At 37.8% G+C, this 10,055-nt stretch overlaps 1 pseudogene; it reads right to left on the reverse strand.

The window, feature by feature from the left end:
* Window positions 1-8,072: 8,072 nt before the first annotated feature.
* On the reverse strand, window positions 8,073-8,191 carry LOC126033781 (uncharacterized; annotated as a pseudogene).
* Between the last annotated feature and the right edge of the window lie 1,864 nt (window positions 8,192-10,055).

The following is a 10,055-nucleotide window of genomic DNA, read 5'->3' on the forward strand; positions in this document are numbered from 1 at the left end:
TTTCTTGTGGTGTGTGGGTTCCCGGGCGCCCTTTCATCACACATCCTGACCTTCTTGTGATTGGCAAAAGATTTGCGGCAGGAGGGGGTTGAAAGAATTCTTGCCTTGGGGGTCCTTTTAGAGCTAAGTCCAGTTTCAAGTAACAGTCCACATTAGGAGGAGTTGGTAAGAAGGACCATGCAGCATGAGTCAGCAGGGGAGTTGGTTGCCTTTTCTTGCTGGGGTCGAGGTGTGGGTTGACTGGTTGTCCATTCGTTTGGGTGCTGGGTACTGGATCGTTGGGGTAGGAGGTTAGTCTTGATGCCTAATGGATTAAGAACTGAGGGTGAAGAGTTTTAATAAGGTGGGAAATCTAGATGGGATTGAGGGGTGAAGGGATAGTCAAATTTCAAAAAACAAAGGGGGGAAGGGGAAAGTATATGGAATGGTCAGGAAAGAAGAAAAGAAAATAAATTTTTAAAAAAAGCAGTGGGAAGAGAGGAGAAAAGAGCAAGGGAATGCTAGTTTGCTTGAATGTGTTTGATGAGTAGAGCCTGTAGTATAAGTCTGTAGGTCACAGTTGCTGCTTCGGTGGTCTGGCTGGTCTTGAGCTTCAAGTCCTAAAAGAAGGTATAACCTAGAGATAAAGGGTATGTTAAAGAGTTTTATCAGGACATTCTCGTAATGCAGGCTGGGTATGGAATCTCGTGTGACTGAGCCCTGAGATGCCATCTTAGTTTGTCCACCCTTTGTATCCAAGATCACCTGTGGACAAAAAAGCTGAGAGGTTATTTTACATATAGTAAGATTAAGGCATTAAAATATATTGTTATGAGATGATTCTATCGGAGTCAGTAATTTCCCATGGTATTCTTTACCTGTAATCCTGTATAAGATCCCTAAGGGATTATTGTGTGCCTTTGTAGTAGAAGGTTGATTACATACCTTTTCTCTCTATGCTGCCGTTTCTGCTGTTGCTGGTTTCTTTGTGATATAATGTGTAGTCAAGAGTTTGGGTTGTTCCTCTTTCCTGTGTTTTGAATACTGCTCTCGGGTATATGTTGACTGTTACAGTGTTTGGAGTTTATACCCTTTTAAACCCTGTTATTTGATTGTTGAGTATTAGTTGTATATTAAGTGTATGTTCTTGGTGCTTCAGAATAGTGCTATCATTCTGTGTTTATCTTTCATTTTCTGGCTTGCTTCGTTTAACATAATATGTTCTAGGTCCATCCAAGTTGCTGCAAAGTCTGTGATTGTATCATTTCTGACTGCCATGTAGTATTCCATTGTGTATAGATTCCACATCTTAATGATCCATCCATTTGTTCTTGGACATCAAGGTTGGTTCCAAGACTTAGCTATTATACTGAGTGCTGAGATAAATAGTGGGGTGCACACATACTTTGGGATAAATGTCCTTCCAACTTGGGGGTAGATACCTAGAAGAGAAATTGCTGGGTCAAATGGCAGCTCAATTCTGAGTTCTTTGAGCACTCTTCAGACTGTTCTCCATAGGTGTTAGACTAGGGGGCATTTCCACCAGCAGTGGATGAGAGTGCCTTTCATACCACATCCCCGCCAACAGAGATTGTTCCCATTACTTTTGATGTGAGCCATCCACACTGGTGTGAGGTGGTACCGCATTGTTGTCTTGATTTGGATTTCTTTAATGATGAGTGAGGCTGAGCATGTTTTCATGTGTTTGTTTGCCATCCTTCTGTATTTCAGAGAAGTGTCTATTCATTTCATCTCCCCATAGTTTTATGGCTTTATTTGGTTTTGGGGGACTCAGCTTTCTGAGTGCTTTAAATATTCTAGATATCAGCCCTTTATCTAACATGTTGAGTAAAAAGATTTTTTTCCCATTCAGTTAACTGTCTTCTTGTGTTAAGTAGGGTTTCTTTCGCCATGCAGAAGCTTTTTAGTTTGATGTAGTCCCATTTGTTTATGTTTGATGCTAAAGTTCTTGCCATTGGTGCTCCATCCTCAAAGATCTTTTTGATATATAGGTCTTCGAATGTTCTGTCTATTTTATTCTCAATAAACTTTATAGATTCAGGTCTGATTTGAAGGTCTTTGATCCATTTTGAGTTGACTTTTGTATAAGGAGTGAGGTATGGGTCAATTTTCAATTTCTTACATGTGGTTTTCCAGTTATATCAACACCATTTGTTGAAGAGACTTTCTTTGTTCCATTTCAAGTTTTTGGCTCTTTTGTCAAATATTTGTTGGCTGTATATCTGGGGGCTTATGTCTGGGAATTCTGTTCTGGCCCACTGGTCTGAGGTCCTGTCTTTGTTCTAGTCCCATGCTGTTTTGATCACTATGGCTTTATAGTATGGTTTCAGGTTAAGTAAAGAGATGCCACCCAGCTTATATCTTTTAATGAGAGTCATTATGTCTACAATATGACTTCTAGTGACAAGCCACAGAGGAAATATTACAGGGAAGAATTAAGGGTTGTAAGGGTAACTAAATTCAAGGAAACTAGCAGCACACAAGTCACCCAATCAAGACCAAAAAAAAAAGTGACAAAAATTAATGTGAACCTCCTTCAAGAAAGAGAAAGTCATGATTCAAAATGACTTTTTAAACTACGATGAAGGGCTAGAGTACATCAGGTAGAATATTTGTATTGTACACAGTAAACCCAAGTTTGATTCTTGATATGGTCTTCCAAGCTTGCCAGGAATGATTCCTGGGTGCAGAGCTAGGCATAACCCTGAACACTGCCAAGTGTGGTCCAAAACCAAAAAAAAAAAATCAAAGAAAAATTGTGATGCATAGGAGATACATATATTTGTATATATACTTACGCATGTCGTGTGCATAGAATTGTCAACATGTATATTATATACATATATAATATATATGACTAGGTAGTCAGATGACCAAATAGCTTTCTCATTTATATTTGGTCTTCACTCACAGTTCATAAGTCACAGATCTCCCAAAACTTTGGAAAATCTTAAGTGTTAAAATGTGTCTTGATATGATAATGAAAGTTCTGGAAAACATCTGAGAATGAGGACTATTTCCCAGGAGAACCAGAACTGAGATTAAAGGATTGAAACTCTGTAGTCCAACCTGCAGATCACTGATAAAGAAAATGGTATCTACTATTGAATTTAATTATCAATGGCCTATGAATCAATCATGCCTAAGAAATAAATCTGGGATAAAAAATAACACAGAAAGGAGGGACTTAAGACAATTTCTAAGTAGGTGATTACATAAAGACTTGGGGAGAGTAGTGTATCTGAGAGGGCAAGAAAGCTCATTGCCTTTCTCCGGACATTATCCTGTGCATCTCCTTCATATGACTGAGTTATATTCTTTATAATAAATTTGGATTCCAGTCAGTAGGCATCTTAGTTCCATGAACACCAGCAATGCAGAAGTACTTTGGTGATGCTGACATCAGTAACTCTGTACACCAATATTATACACAAATGTTATTGTACCCATATTATTTAAATATAAATTTTTAATAATTTTTAAACTAAGTAGGAAGTCCTGGGAGATTCTGAGAAGTCAGTCAAAAACATACTTTGGTTTTTACCTATAGTCAAAGGAGGATGTCCTTCAAACTTCCAGTCAGAATCTGGATAGTCAGAGCACAGGTAATTGTCTGAGCTTAAAACTGGTGTTTAAAATGAAGGACAATCTTCAGAAACTGAGTCTTTAACCTGAATTTGGTGTTCTCTCTGCATAAGTGGTTTTAAATTTGAGTTAAATTCCAATTTCCATGTTGTCACTTTGAACTTCTGAAATTAATCTTTATTAGAACCAAAACAAAATAAAGATAACATCTAATTTAAAGGGACTTTCTTGATATAGATATCATTCTTGAAATAAATATATTTTGAACTGTTTTCTGCTGCATATAACTATAATTATGAAAAATTATTCTCTTGGATATTCAGACTTTCCTTCCCTCCAAGGCTTCTGTATTCTATGTGTACTTAAAAGTCCACATAAAATGCTATCATTTACATACTATAAATCATGGTGCCTCAACCAAAATGGGGAGCTTGAGAGGAATCTAGCAATTAAGGCACTCTCTCCCCCATCATACACAGTTTTTTGCTCACACTACACCACAGCTCCAACAACTGAAACTCTGGGAGATCCCAGATTAGAACGAAGACAAGCATATCAGCAACCTTGAACTATTTCCTCTAATACCAACTAATAGAGGGGAGGACCAAGTCAGTTTTAGACAGTCAAGTCACTGTGGGGCAAGAGAGTACCAAGAGGAAGGCACTTGCTTTGTTAAAAGGGTGACATGGGTTCAATCTTCAGCACCAGAACATCACCAGATATGATCTCTGAGCAAAGAGCCAAAAGTAACCCCTGAGCACTTGAGGTATGATCCAAAGCACCACCCTACTTAAAAAAAAAAAAAAGTAAGCCTTTTTGAACCACAACACAGACCCCTTCCTCAATTCCTCTCCAATCTCTTATTAGACTGCAAGTCTCCATAGCAGAGTGGAGTTGGAGTGGGGAAAGGGAAATAGAGTTTGGCTTTCTTATTTAGCATTGTCATTGCTCTTTATCACCGGAATCATGTTCATCAGGACCTATGTCTAAAAACGTGAACAACTGTAATCTGGTTGCATTTGAGGGTCAATCCTTTCATAAAAGAGAACCCAATGAGCTACCTAACCCTTGTTTCAGGTAAAGGGTAAGAAAGAGATCTGCACTTCTGGAGAGAACTTCTCTGGGCCATGCTGATATCCAGCTGTTGGCTTTTGCAAGTCCCCAGGAGTGAAAGAAATAAATATCTATTGTTATAAGCCATTTAGTGTGTGGTCTTGTTTGAAGGTACTAAGGCACTCTTCCTGGCCTTATGTGACCTCAACACTAGCCAAGTAGCAACTCCCCCCAAATATGTCACTGTACCTTGGGCAGCAGCCTTTATCCTTTAGGCTTTGGGTAATAATGATGCCCAGCTGTTTTTAGTCCCTGAGTTCTTTCATGTTCTGTGTTTTGTCTCTCTTAACTTCATCACACGTTTCTAAATTGTCCTTTTATCACAGTCTCTTAAACCTTCTGGATTGAATTCTGTATTTTGCAAAGCCCCTAGTTCAAAACTTACTCTTATTGATGTTATTGTAGTCATCTTATTCTACCTGTCATATACCCTACCTTTTACATAAAACGGGATATTTCTAGTCTCTGAATCACATCATGTAACCCAACCATGCTAAACACCCTTCATTAATATTTTGTTACCCCCAGGACAATGCCCTGAGAGCTCTGAATGAAAAACTCACCCATGACTTTACTATATCTCTGAACTATTTCTAAACAAGTGCATACGTTTGCCCTGGTTCTAGCTCACTTTGTAATCACTACTGATTTAGTGGATCTATCTCATTTGGACTTTTCTCCTTGTCCTGAAGCCAACTTTATTCTAACAGTTTCCAAGTGCTGCTCAAAATCTGGTTGCTCTCTATAGAATATTTTCCATCTTCTAACTCCAACTTTTTCCTTCTCCTCCAGTCCCAGCTCTGTTGAAGAGCAGGAGGAGGAGAAAGAAAGAGAGAAGTTTTTGAAGTAATTGCCCTTTCCATGAAAGACCTTCAAATTCTAGCAAATTTAATACCCCCAAAAAATAGTTATATTTAGAATGACATATAAATCATCACAGTGTTGAGTGACTTTCAAAGAAGCAGTAATAATTACTCTTAATTCTATGATCTTGGTATTAAAGTGATGTTTACTACAAAGATCTTCATGGCCAACAGCTGCTATTTGCATCCCTCATCCAGTACTGATGTCACTCTGGGAGGCCTACTGCGTCCAGAAACTATCTACCACACACTATGCAAAACACAACTTATTTGGCTCCTTGAAAATTTTTCTTTGCTCTCCAAACACCATTTACTTTATTCCAAGTCACCTATCCCTTTCTCTCCAGAACACCAGCTTTCCTACATAATAAATAATTCTTACATCTTGCTCCAAAACACTTCCTTTTTCTTTGTTGTTTTCGTTAACATATTGATGTGTGGATGAGAAAAAGTGTGGCTAAGAGCTGTGGCCAGGAGAAAAGGTACATTATCTTCTTGGCATTTTACTAATAGGGTCTTTTTATCCTCCTTGTTTCAAAATGTGAAGGGAACTACACAAGCTGGAACAAATTTCTCTCAAGCGCTTTTGAGCCTTTCTTGTGCTTTTTCCATTATCAGTTTTATAGTGGAGATTTCAGTGAAGATTCACAGTGAGTCATTTTATGAGGCAGCTCCATCTGTACCATCTGCAGGCATGACTTTCCCATCACTCTAGACATTACGTATCTCCTTATGGCAGCCTGGACAGGGGGTGGAGATTGCCAAGCCAGGTCACATGCCAGGAGTCCATCACTCATCTAAAGGGGGCGGGCAAGGTCTGCTTACAATTAGATTCAACTTCTGGTTCTGGATAATATGTCCTTCTGGCTTCAAATTCTTTCTTGCCAGCTCCCTGCTGGGCTCAGGAGGAGTTGCTGATCTGGCCTTCTTCGTTTCTTGTTCTTTCTTTTCTTTTTTCTTTTCTATTCTTTTTTCTTTTCTTTTGCTCCTTTCTCTCTCCTGTCTCTCCCCCTCTCTTTTTCTCTCTCTCTCCCTCCCACTTTGCCTCTCTCCTTCTCCTTTTTTCACCCTTTCTCTCCCCCACACACCTTTTTCCATTTTCCTCACCAACTTTCTTTCCATCTCTCCTTCCTCTACCTCTCATTATGTCTCTCACTATCTTTTTCTTCTTTTCTTCTCTATTTTTTACAACTCTACTCCTTTCTCATAGTCTCATTCTTCTCTTTTCTTTTTTTATGTCCTTATCTCACAGTTCCTGATAATTTACAAAGAAAATTTTCATGTAACATAGTTTGTTCATGCTAACATGGAATCTGATTTCTTTTACTATGCATTTTTACTATGCATCCTGCATAAATACAGGATGCAAAACTTATTCATCTCCCAATGGAGAGAGAATCTTATATTTAGAGTAGGCTCATCAGTATTTGTATACAATATTAAGTTGCTAACAGAAATACATCTAAGCCTTTAAATATAGAAGGAGAAAATCCACTTGTAAAATAAGGATTTTTACAGGAAAGCTGTTATCACTTAAAGATGAAGCAAAACTACCAATTAATTACATTCCTTTTTTGGCTAAAGCTATTAATGCAGCCCAAAACTTAATTTAGAATAAATTTCCTTAGTGTCAACTTTCTTCATAAAATCTTTATAAAACATAACCAAAAACAAAAAACTTAAGTAAAAATACCAATGTAACTTATTATTTACGTATAATTTGCATCTCACTTGCAGCAACTACAAAAATACATAAGGATTTCTAAATCTGTGGCAATGTCAATTCAAGGCAAAGACTGTTTATTGGTGACAAAAAGTCTTTTAACAACTAGTCTTTTAACAACACTACTAAAGAGATATAAATGTCATGATATTTTTAATTCCCACTATCACAAATCTTCTATCAAGGAGGATTATTGGAGAGATTTTTTTAATCACAAAAGATATTGTGGCAAGTTACAGAACACAGACAATTATCAAATTCAAGTCCAAATATGTTCAAATCCTGCATTACTAGCATTTATATAACATAACAGTTACTTTCCTCTTAAAGGTCTATTTTCTTTTCTGGAAAATGTACAGTTTCATGCTGATTTTAGAAAAGGAGTTTTCAGAAAATTGAATGAAATGCAATTTCTCTAGTATAACATATTACAGAATAAATAACACTTTGGGGGGGGGTCATACCCAGTGGCACTCAGAGGTTAATTCTGGCTTTGTGCTCAGAAATTGGTCCTGGCAAGTATGGGGACCATATGGGATGCCAGGATTCAAACCACCGTCTGTCCTGGATCAGCTGCATGCAAGGCAAATGCCCTACTGCTGTGCTAGCCCTCTGGCCCCCATAAATAATATTTTATTTTATTAATGATCTACTATATTAAGTTGCATGGATTGGGTTTCAAAATTTAAAAATGACCCAGTAGGTATTGGAACATTGTAGGATCAAAGCCAACTATCAACAACTTTTTAGCTCTGTATCTCACAATAATTTTTTTTTTATTTTTCTTAAGCCTACAGCACCCAGTATTCCCAGGCAGTCTCCCATCCAAGTACTAAACAGGCCCAACCCTGCTTAGCTTCCGAGATCAGACAAAATCAGGTGCGTTCAGAGTGATATGGCCGTAGACTGATTTAATATTTTAAAATGACCCAGTCATATAAATATTGAATGATATATGATTCTTGTAGTTACTAGTCTTTTTGTTTGTTTGTTTGTTTGTTTTTTGGGGGGCCACACCCATTTGATGCTTAGGAGTTACTCCTGGCTAAGCGCTCAGAAATTGCCCCTGGCTTGGGGGGACCATATGGGATGCCGGAGGATCGAACCTTGGTCCTTCCTTAGCTAGCGCTTACAAAGCAGACACCTTACCTCTAGCACCACCTCACCGGCTCCTGTAGTTACTAGTCTTTTAAATGTTATTTGATAGTAATTTAATTTATTTTATTATCTCACTATAATAACTTGTCCAACAGTAATAATAATATCTAATAACTAACCAAGTGTTATGCTGGGTGGGAATTTTACATGCACAAATTGATTTTATGTCACAGAAACCTCTTAAATAGTTCATTTAAAAAACTGAGCTTGCACTTGCCCATTTCACACAAATAATAAATGGCACATACAATAATTTATTGTTTTTATTGGACCACACCCAGAGATGCTTAGGGCTTACTCCCAGCTTTATAGTCAGAGGTCATATTCAGTAGTGTTGGAGATCAAACAGGATTGGGTTCATGCCAAGGCCAAGCAATTGCCTTCTTAACCCATGTACTATCTCTAGCCCACAGCTGAACATTTAAACTCATGTAGCATGAAGAAAGGTGAAGAGTTTAGCTAACAATTAGGGTCAAAATTTGTAGGATAGAAAAAAAACAAGAGATAGTATGGTAATAATACCCAGAGAAAATAGAAGCAAAGGTCAGGAGGTTCAGCCCAAGGTAGAAAGTTCACCACAAAAATTGGTGAGTTTAGCAAGAGTAGAGAAGGTTCTACTAGGACAATGGAAAATGGAACTGATTGCTATGGACAAGAACTAAGGTGCTGAAAATGGAAAAACTAATAGGCAAGGCACTCCTCCATTAACAATAGTGCAAATCAGGGTCAAAAAGGAAAGTGAGAGGGAGAGAGAGAGAGAGAGAGAGAGAGAGAGAGAGAGAGAGAGAGAGAGAGAGAAGCAAGTTACCTTCTCTAGAGCAAGGCAGAGGTGGGGAGTGGGAGGAAAACAGGAGACATCAGTGACAGGAAGGGTGTACTGGTGATGGATAGTGTATTGTATGACTGAAACCCAACAATGAACAATTTTGTAGCCATGGTGTTTAAAAAAAATCCACAATCTATAAAGCTAATGGCAATGTCTAGTCTTAATGTTTGTAAAATGACAATGCTGTATCAGCATTTTTTACCACAATATCAAAACAATTCTGATATGGTAGGAAAACCATTTAAAACAGAGTCTAGAGGCCAGAGAAATAGCATGGAGGTAGGGCATTTGCCTTGCATGCAGAAGGACTGTGGTTTGAATCCCAGCATCCCATATGGTCCCCCGAGCCTGCTAGGAGCAATAGAGCCATAGAGCCAGGAATAACCCCTAACTGCTGCCCAGTGTGACCAACAACAACAACAACAAAAAAAAAAAAACATAACAAAACAAAAATTAAAAAAGTCTAAATCTTATATTTAAGTCCAAGATCTGTGAGATGTAACATCAATAAAATATTGTCATCTACTTAATCCTCATTCATAATAATATGATTATTATAAAAAACTAAGAGTTGTACCAAAAAGTATGTTTAAAAGTATAATTTGCATAACTGAAATTATTATTATTTTCCATCACAGCTTTTCAAAACCATAGGCAGTGTGAAAAAGCTTAACATCTCTGAGACAAATTTGAAACTGAGAGATATTTAGTTTGTGGACAACTTGGTCAACGTAAAAGCATCCTAATCGCATGATCAACCTAGCAAAGTGTGGGATGTTACAGTGTT

Source organism: Suncus etruscus, chromosome 1 (genome assembly GCF_024139225.1).
Source record: "Suncus etruscus isolate mSunEtr1 chromosome 1, mSunEtr1.pri.cur, whole genome shotgun sequence".
In the NCBI taxonomy this organism is placed as follows: domain Eukaryota; kingdom Metazoa; phylum Chordata; class Mammalia; order Eulipotyphla; family Soricidae; genus Suncus; species Suncus etruscus.